The following is a 10,424-nucleotide window of genomic DNA, read 5'->3' on the forward strand; positions in this document are numbered from 1 at the left end:
ATTTACTTTAATTTAAATTATTTTGTAATTTCCCCTCCTCACCAATTTTTTTTAATTTATTTCCCTATTTAATTATTTCTGTATTTCCTTGTCCTTATGATAATAAAGGGGCTGTCAATCATGATGTCACGATATTCCTTAATATGTGTATAATTACAATCAAACTAAGCAATATATACCTTTTTTAGTTATTTTTATTTATTGAGTCATTTATTTTTTCAATTAGGCAAATCTGGTCCGTCATACATATTAGTTCATCTTTAAGTCATAAAACACTTTTAATGATGATGATTTCAGTGGCGTTCAGTGATGATGTCCTACACATTTTCCCATTTTTATAAGCTGATAGTTCATAGTAATGAAGTTAAGAGTTATTAAGGGTTCATCCTGGACATAAAACGTACACACTGTTATTTTTGTCACTTGACGTCATGTGTATTTCAGTAAAGTGATCTTTTGCCAAAACTTCATGTTCATGTTTTTCTTCTCAATAAAATCCTCAGAATTCCAGTATTAAACAGTTCTTACAGTGTTTATTTGTGTCCAGCTCGACTTGTACGAATATACAGTATGTGCCATTTTGACACTGTAGATGTAAATGTAAGGGCTCAGCTCGTACCACCGTCTGCCAGCAGAGGGCGATGACGGCGAGACGCCACCAACCCCGTGGAACTCCAATTCCTTGAAACCCAAAGGCTGATTACCACCAACCAGGCACACCTCTGCGTGACAAACAGCACTCAGTAGGCTTGTTGAGATGAACTGCGCCTCGCCTCTGTGGTTAGTGAGAGCAGCCGGTTGCAGTTGGGGGAGGAGGGTAGAAAAGAGCAGTCAAGTCGGACAGTCGCCTCATGAAACCCACGTGAGCTGTGGTGAATCTCGCGGTGTTTGTGTTCTTCGTAGCTGATGAAGTGGATGCAGTAGAAATCCCTCTGCTATTGCTTGAAATCGAGTCTGATGAACAACTAAGGTGAATCAACGTTTGTTTAATCGTCTGTAGGCTAAACAAAATATTCTTAATCATTGTTGTAGGTTAAGCCCAGTGTTTGTTGAGTACATAGTTGAGTGTCAAAGTAAGTTTCTGTAACATCTGTAACCACAAATGGTTTTATTCATCATTCATTCCTCCTGCAGATTGGTGAAAAAAATGTTTTAACAAACTGTTATCCATCATAATGAATAGCCTTAATATTTGTCAATAACTATTTGAATTAATAGACCTAAATTAAGTAGTCTGTTTTTCAAGTCTGTTTTTAATCATTTCACATGAAAACGTGTGAATAAATAATTCCAAATATATTCATTCTGTTTAAGGTAGAATGAGTGAATATGATAAACAGTGTATATAAAACGTCTAGAAATAATTAAATGGAAATTAAGCATTACCTTAATCATTAAGGTTGCATATACGGTAAATAGACTGCAGTTATATTGTGTGAAAGTGGCTTTAAGTCCAAACTGTCTAATTAAGAATTCTGTCTATGTGAGGACTTAATCACATTTCCCCTTCTTTTGGCTTGTTTCAAAAATGCAACATTTTATAGAGGATGTCGTCCCTCTCTATGGCCTCTCAGAATTTAGAGGCCATGTCAAACTCTCCAAAGGACAAGTAGAGGTGTGTAAAGTATGTGGAAGCCACATAACCATCCAAATGGTTTTCATGTTATTATGATAACCTTCTTTCTCCCGTGTACTATTTAGGATCTGATAAATACACTTGGCCCTGTTTATATGAATCCACGGCAGACAAAATTGCCACTGACAAAGAGCGTCTGTCTATGGACGCTGTCGAACCAGGAGTCATATAGGCGTATAGAAGACTGATTCAATGTCAAAATGTCAAAAAATTCAGTCTTTTCAAACATCTTCATGAGTTTTGTACTCTGTGGTAAATACACACATAGCACACCACATTTCCTGGCCAGTAGGACAAACCCTGCACAATTCTATGTTGGGTTTTCAAGCAGCTGGATCTATGCTGAACACTGTCTGTGCAGTAGATAGATGCCATATTCGTATTCAGAAGCCACTCTGCAACAACCCCCTGGGACCTCAGGAAACTTTGTTCTCTTTTTTTAATAATGACTATAATCAGATACTGCACCTTGTTGTCACTCTTGGCTTGCCAACAGGTTGGTTGGGGATAACAACTGCTCTGAGCCTAGCCTGGCTGGAGGTGGTGGCTGGAAGGTGTCCCCCATTGGAGTGGAGGACTGGGTGAATGTTGCTGGAGATTTGTTCACAACTGTAGGTGTAAGGGACGAAGGGGGCCTGGTTGCACAGGTGGAGCTCTGGGTGAAGGTTGCTGGGGATGTGTCCACAACTGTAGGTGTAAGGGATGGAAGGGAACTGGTTGCAGGAGTGGAGCTCTGGGTGAAGGTTGATTCCAGAGTAGAGGCTGTAAAGGCAGTCAACAGGGCCCTTATATAAAATTACTACAAATAAAAAGCATTCAAAATCTTGGATGTCAATTGTGTAATGCTTTTTATCTGGAAAAGTACATCCCAAAAAGTATTCCCAAAACCATTGCAGTTGCATCATACTTTTATTGTTCACTCGCCGTTCTTCAGCCTTTCCGCAACAGTTTTTGGTATATAAGGTTTATGAGGTTATTTTTACCTGGCTGTCCTTCATGTTGTGATGTTATGGCACATATAACATGAAACAGTGACGTTATGTACCAAGGTACATTAGAGAAATAGTGTATACCTGCTCCAAATGTGTAGATTGTTATTCTTAATTTGTTATTTGATACACTCTGATACATTCTGATACACTCTGTTACACCCTGATACAGTCTGATACACTCTAATACACTCTGATACAGTCTGATACATTCTAATACACTCTGATACAGTCTGATATATTCTAATATACTGATACAGTCTGATACGCTCTGTTACACTCTGATACACTGATACAGCCTGATTCACTTTGTTACACTCTAATACACTCTGATACACTCTAATACACTCTGATACACTCTAATACACTCTGATACAGTATGATTCACTTTGTTACATTCTGATAAAGTCTGATACATTCCCTTATGCTCTAATACACTCTGATACAGTCTGATACACTCTAATACACTGATACATTCTGATACAGTCTGATTCAGACTGATACGCTCTGATACAAACTGATACAGTCTGATACACTCTGATACACTGATACACTGTCATACAGTCTAATACGCTCTGATACACTCTGATACAGACTGATACACTGTCATACAGTCTGACACATTCTGATACACTCTGATACAGACTGATACACTGTCATACAGTCTGACACATTCTGATACACTCTGATACAGACTGATACACTGTCATACAGTCTGATTCGGTCTAATTCAGTTCAATACAGTTTAATATTGTCTGATACAACACTTGGACTGTTATTATTACGGTGAGTGTGATTGGCTGTTGAACATGGTTTAAGTAAAGCACACACTGTAAAGCTTTATAACAGACTGATCATTCTCAGAGATTCATAGTATTTGACGGTAATTAAACACAATGTGCTTAAAGACTGAAGCAGGTTTTAAAAGAACACTTAAAAAGTCATTACTATGTTTTGTCCTGATAGTGGCGCTGCAGTGCTGAAGGGGTCTGTAAACAGGAAACAGGATGAAGTCCAGCTTGTTTTCATGGAACATTCCAGAACTGATGCACTGTGGGTAGAGATGAGATGCAGGGTGTGCAGGCAGAGCTGGGTGTGTGCTCATCCTTCAGCCCTCAAAGTGATAGTTCAGCCAAAAATTCCCACAGTGGTTCAGTGGTTGCTGTGGGGATGGAAGAATTCTTGGCCTCAGCTGGCTATTCCCCTTCAGCTACTTCCTACAGTTCCTGTAGACTTTTTAGGGAGGGAAATTTCTATAACAACCCAACAGCTTGTGAAGGTGGAGCTCAAAGTAGGGTGAAGTCAGCTTCTTATTCACCAGCTTCCCGTTCAAATTTTCCCATTCTTTTCCCATACTTTTAGTAACTTCTTCATCCTCTCATGTTGGACTGATGGCAGACTCGACACTACAGTGACTCACTATCTACTATTGAGGTACAAAGTGGTATTACAAGACAGGAAGGGCTGGGGCTAGCTCATTAGCATGCTAACTTCAGTAGATATCTCTGCAACATACACACTGATGTAACATCAAGACTGTTATTTCTTCACATTCTGGTGATAATTTTATTTAATTTTGGAAAGTTTTAAATTAAAAATTTTACAAATTGCACATCTAAGCATGTAGATGTAAAGCGTCTGTGTGGAGAACACTTTTACATGTAGTAAAAACTGTCGTTAGCTAATTTTGCATGTTATTGAACGTACTCTGGGCATTAAAAAACATGGACTAGATGAATTTTTGAGGACAAGGTTTGGAGGGGACTTAACCTTGTTATGAAAAAAATTCACCACAATCCAGCATCATTAATTTAACAATAAACTAATGACTACAAAGAACTAAACACTAAGTGTGCTGCAGTCACTGACCAACATGCCTTATTTAAGTCATACACTCTAACGACAATGACAGTTCTCTGGGAGAACGATCAGCATGGCAGAAGAATGGTGAGCGGATGGAAAGGAAGCAAACCCCGGTTAGCTGTGGGTGGGATAGGGGTCTGTTGGGGTGGGTGTGATTAGGAAGGAGTGGGCAGGGTAAAGGAAAATACTGTTACATAAAAGGGTTCTATGTAGCACCTAAAAATTGCAGAACCATGTTTTGTAGCTATGCAGAACAATTTAGAGATAAAAGAGTTTCCATTACAGAGAAGAAACATTTAAGCATATATATAATATTTAAGTTATTCATTTGACCAAATGAGAAACTGTAGAACAGACTCAGTTTGTATCACAATACATACATTTAGTCAGTTATTCATTCAACCTAATGAGAAATTGTAGAACAGACTCAGTTTGTATCACAATACATACATTTAGTCAGTTATTCATTCAACCTAATAAGAAACTGTAGAACAGACTCAGTTTGTATCACAATACATACATTTAGTCAGTTATTCATTCAACCTAATGAGAAATTGTAGAACAGACTCAGTTTGTATCACAATACATACATTTAGTCAGTTATTCATTCAACCTAATAAGAAACTGTAGAACAGACTCAGTTTGTATCACAATACATACATTTAGTCAGTTATTCCTACAGCCTAATGAGAAACCGTAGAACAGATTTAGTTTATATCACAATACCAACTTTTAGAGCCAGTTATTCATTCAACCTAATGAGAAATGGTACGACAGTTGGTTCGACAAAATCGAGAAAGATTTGCTACTCAACTTTGACTTGAACAACACAGTAACACACAATTTGACTCAACTTTAAGCCTAATGACTCTAAAAAGTGGAAGAAACGCAGAGTCTGACTGCAGACGGGACTCAACACAGCCGCTTACTGTTCATCTGAATGGATTCATTTCCTGCCGTAAATCTGATAAGCAACTCAGTGAGAGCTCGTTAATGAGCTGATTAGTTGGTTCAGGTGTGCTGGAGCAGCGCCTGCTGGGAAACACTGATCTAAAAACTTCATTCCAGTGACAGATTCCTTTCTTTTCTTCATTCAGTATCCACTGCTTTATATTCACTGTTAATTCTCTATCCTCTGTTCATTTTGCTCATGTTATTGTTTGCTATCAGCATTTCTTCCTCTTGCTCTTAGGGAGTTTTTCTTGCCAGTGTTGTCCTTGGCTCATCAATAATTGTTTTAAAGGATTTTCTTTGGAAATTATTCAGGGGGAATAAAAGATCCCCAATTAAAGTATCACCCATTTCAGCAAAAAGTTTCATATATATGCAATATATATATATCCCTTGTGTGGGGTTCATGTTTTTATTACTAAGTGGGTCTGGTGAACCCACTGCATTATTGTTTTATTAAATTAATACAGCCATAACAATTTATGTAAAAATACCAGATGTTTAAACTATCACAAGTGGCCAGTGTAGGATTCTCCTTTAGCAGCTGTAGCGAGTCAGCAGCCTGTCCATGTTGTCCACCCTCACACACACACAAACACACTCACACACACACATATACAAACACATACACACAGACACACACACACTAACAGCAGGCCATGTAGGAGGAGAACAGAGTGAAGGACACAGTACCTCCACACTTTTATTCCCCGTGGGTTTACCCCAGCAACACATGTGTAATATGAATGTGTAGGGGGTGAACAGTGTGAAATCACTGAAAATGTGCTATTTTATATGTTCTTTACAGAAAATGAGCAAAGCCCAAGATATCTGGGGTTGAAATAATAATAAGTCGCCTCACACTATACTGAGGATTAGAAAGTGAGGAACATCGGGAGGATCAGTGATTTATACGTCCTCTTTAATCAGGATGCCGTAAGGATGGATGGAGCTCTCCACGGTCTTCTTCTCCTCTGCTGCTGAGGTTCCCTCTGGAACTGAGATGAGCCAGTAGTCTTTCTTCTTTCTGATTTCTCTCTTCTCAGGGTTGATTCAGTTCTGCATGATGACCTTGTAAGTCTTTCCATTCTTGGATGTGAAAGTCTTGCTAATCGCAAAACGTTCTGCAGTATGAATATTAGGACTTGAGTAGATTCCTCGCCCATACAACTGATGATCTCCAGCTCTGTAATGTGTCTCAGTGATGCCTTTGGCTCCCTCAATGCTGGTTCCATGGAAGGAAACTGGCCACTCACCATCTGCAGAGTAGCTCCTCCATCCGTTCGGCCCCATCCAGGTGTTTCCATAAGGATACTTATCCAGAAACTTCAGAGCGAAGCGATACCACCCCATACAGGATTTCTTTTTTCTCACTGTGTGAGGACTTGGTACTTCTAAAGCAAAGTGTTTGTAATTATCTATAAGGAATTTACTTCCAATATCTTTTATTAATAAAACAAATGGAAGTGATGTGGCAAGTGAACTGGAAGGCTCTCATTCACTGCTCTTGTTTGGAGCGCATGAGACATTGGCTGTCACTCATCTGTGATAAAATGCGCAGTTACGGTGAAATAAGATCCAGTGGCAATGAATGTCCACGCAGCACATTACAGTGGTCCTACCCGTTTTCTTTTATATTTTTTTGATTTTGTAACTTTGGTTTTGGTCTCATTGTAGAGAGTGGGGGCAGGGGATTGCTGTTTCAGTAAAATATCCTCGAGATGGGATGCTGTATCTCGGCTCCAAAGTGTACAACATAGTGCGAAAGCCCTGGTTCTCAATGAATGAGAACTGGCGTGCAGACTGCAGGTCACACAGCAACGCAGTCTTGCCTGGCTAGTAGCTAACGAAAAGGCAAAGAGAGATTTAAGATGAACATTTGGAGATGAATGGACTTATTTGCATTTATAAGCAGTGCAGTTGGTTTCCTGGAACGTTAAACCTGCAACGAGAGACTGTCAAACACTAAAAAGTTGCGAAGATGAAGTCAGCTTCTCTTTCGAATTTTCCCGTTCCACCTCAAATTGTGCCACATTTACATTCTGGCGCCTCAGGCAGAATTTAAGGTGGAATGGGAAAATTCAAACAAGAAGCTGGAGAATAAGAAATGACTTCAGCCCCGTAAAACAGTCGAATGTTGAGAGACATTTTACAAGAAACTGATCTAGTTTTGAGGAAAAGTTTTCTGGCGGAGATGGGAGGAAAGCTGCTATAGCTAAAGCTTAAAGCAGAGCAAAGTAAGTCTGCGTTTTCATTTATATTTTTTAGCTTATACTAGGTCATCAGCACATACTGAGACATATTGGACATAAAATGTTGTGGCTCCCAAGGTGGTTTTATTTTTTCTGAAAGGACAAAATGGCTCTTCTTAACATTTGGGTTGTGACGTCTGACCTAACCTGGCTTTTAATGCAGAAGGTGCCGGTCGGATTTCTCGCTCATCCAGTGGTGTTTTTTGTTATGTGCTGCACAGACTGTCCGCTGTCTGCTGCACTTCCACACTTCCAGGTTCCGCCTTTTGTGTTCTGTCAACATTATGTTATAAATTGAAATTTAGAAAATTGATTTTTGACATTTGTGAATCGATTCAGCATCGTCCATGTCCGCATCACAATGCATCTAAGAATCGATTTTTTCCCCCCAACCCTAGTTTGTGGGTAGTAAATGAATGAAGGAGAAAGTAGTTCCACTTCTGTAGTGACTGGCTAAGACTGAGCCTTTGGAACTGGAGAGAAATCGCATTCAGAAAAGTGACTTCATGTTTTTAAAGACTTTGACTCAGTAAAATCTGCACAATTTCAGACTTTCAACAGTGTTTATTTGTGTCCATTGTGGACATTGTAGGTGCCATGTCAACACTGTAGATGTGTCTGTGAAAAACCCCGAAGGCTGACCTCTAGGGGGGTCGGGGGGTAGGGGCAGTGTAGCAGAGCTGACAGAGCTGACCCCTAGGTGGAAGAGAGGAAAATTTGACTTTGTCATACATTTTAAAATTTGCACTGACCTCAAAAAAGATTTTATCATGAGTTCTTTTTTATTTTTGAGAGATTCTGCGCTGTATTGAAAAATTTGTTGAAATGTTTTTTTTTTTTCTCCTTTAGTGTATTTTTTTCATTTACAAACCTAATTGCAAAAAAAATTGGGACAGTATAAAAAATGTAAATAAAAACAGAAAGCAGTGATTGGCAAATCCTTTTTGAGCTGTATTCAATGGAAAACAGTACAAAGACAAGATATTTGACTATTTCAACTAATTAACTTCTTCTTTCATATTTATATGCTTATTCATTTGATGCCTGCAACACGTTCCGAAACAGTTGGGACAGTACCATGTTTACCTTAATGTTAAATCACCTTTCTTTTTACAGCATTCAGTAATCATTAGGGAGCTGAGGACACTGATTGATCTAATTGTAAAAGTGGGATTTTTCCCATTCTTGCTTGATATAACACTTCAGTGGCTCAACAGTCTCCACAGTAATATTGCTTCATAATGGCCAAGGTTTCAATGGGAGACAGTTCTGGACTGCAGGCAGGTGTAACATGTGCATAATGTTTCTTGATGTTGAAGCAATCATGGACATCCCTGAAAAAGACGGCGGCTAAAAGGCAGCATATGTTGCTCCAAATGTGTTCGGTGTTAATGGTGCATTCACAGATGTGCAGCTTACCCACTAATACCCCCATACCATGACAGACACTGGATTTAGACATTTATGGTGGTAACAGTCTGGATGGTTCTTTTCTTCTTTGGCTCGGAGAATATAACATCCATTATTTCCATAAACAATCTGAAGGTTGACTCATCAGACTGCTTTACACATTTCCACTGTTGTGATATGCAGTCATTAGCAGTTCACTAGGTGGCAGTAGTTAGTAACAAACTGAAAGGTTTGCCTCTCGAATCTCATTCCCATCCTCTTAACACAATCTCTGTCTTATTCTTTTGCTGACATTGCTATTTACTGAGAACTGAATGTATAATTATACAATATTATATAACATACAAGCATATATATATATATATATATATATATGTATATATATATATATATATATATATATATATATATATATATATATATATATATTATGTTTCTTAATTCTTTAACATTCAACTTTGTACTTCAATGAACTGGTGTAGTATAAGGGTATGTCACATATGTATATGGTGAATAGAAGTGTGGTGCGTGGGTTGCCAATAGAAATGGCGGTACGATGTGGCTCGATGAACTGCATGAAAGTATGTGAGGCCTTGTATATGCCCTAACAGCACTGACTCTTGGGTAAACATGTAGCAAAGGCTGGCCTAATGTTTCGTATGTCAAGAACTGCTTTGGTTTTCTCTCTCTAGTAGATCGCCTATATTCAGCATGGGTGTCGGTGGATGTTGATGGCCCTCCCTCCAGTTCCGCTTCATGTTCACTCAATGTTCACTCAGATTCAACTGGATCAGGTAATGACTCATCTTCAGCCTGTTGGATCGGCTCCCTTTTGCCTTGCCTGAGTTCGTGTTGTCTCTGTTCTACTCTTTTGTCTTTCCCATAGGTGGGACTCTCATCTCTCTGAGCTGGATTTCTCTGGACCAAGATAGGTATTTCATGGTAGGTATCTTTCCCTCTTAATTCCTGCCTAACAGGCATTCTTAACCAGTAACCTCCTGAGCTTTGTTCCTCCTCTGAAACAGTTGCGTCACTGGTGGGAACCTGTTCTCTTGGGTTCCTACTGATTCCTACTGGTCTCTGTCTTGGTGGCATGCTACTTGTTCTTTCACCACATATATGGTCTTTTCCCAGTTGGATCTTAGTTTACCAGGGCCTCCACGCTCACAAAAGTTCCTCACAAGAATCTGGTCCCCGGTTTGTAGGACTACACCCTTTGTCCTCTGGTCGTAATAGGACTTGCCTCTGGCACTGGATTGTTTACTGTTTTCTTCAGCAATTTTGTATGCTTCAGTCATCCTCTGAGACCACTGCTCTGCATAT

General features: G+C 39.2%; 1 long non-coding RNA gene across 1 annotated transcript; it reads left to right on the forward strand.

The window, feature by feature from the left end:
- Nucleotides 1-710: 710 nt before the first annotated feature.
- On the forward strand, nt 711-10,206 carry LOC118808656. Its single transcript, XR_005007295.1, has 3 exons — nt 711-970; nt 9,794-9,895; nt 9,988-10,206. It is a non-coding gene; the product is annotated as an uncharacterized LOC118808656 (long non-coding RNA).
- Nucleotides 10,207-10,424: the final 218 nt, after the last annotated feature.

Source organism: Colossoma macropomum, unplaced genomic scaffold (assembly GCF_904425465.1).
Source record: "Colossoma macropomum unplaced genomic scaffold, Colossoma_macropomum, whole genome shotgun sequence".
In the NCBI taxonomy this organism is placed as follows: Eukaryota; Metazoa; Chordata; class Actinopteri; order Characiformes; family Serrasalmidae; genus Colossoma; species Colossoma macropomum.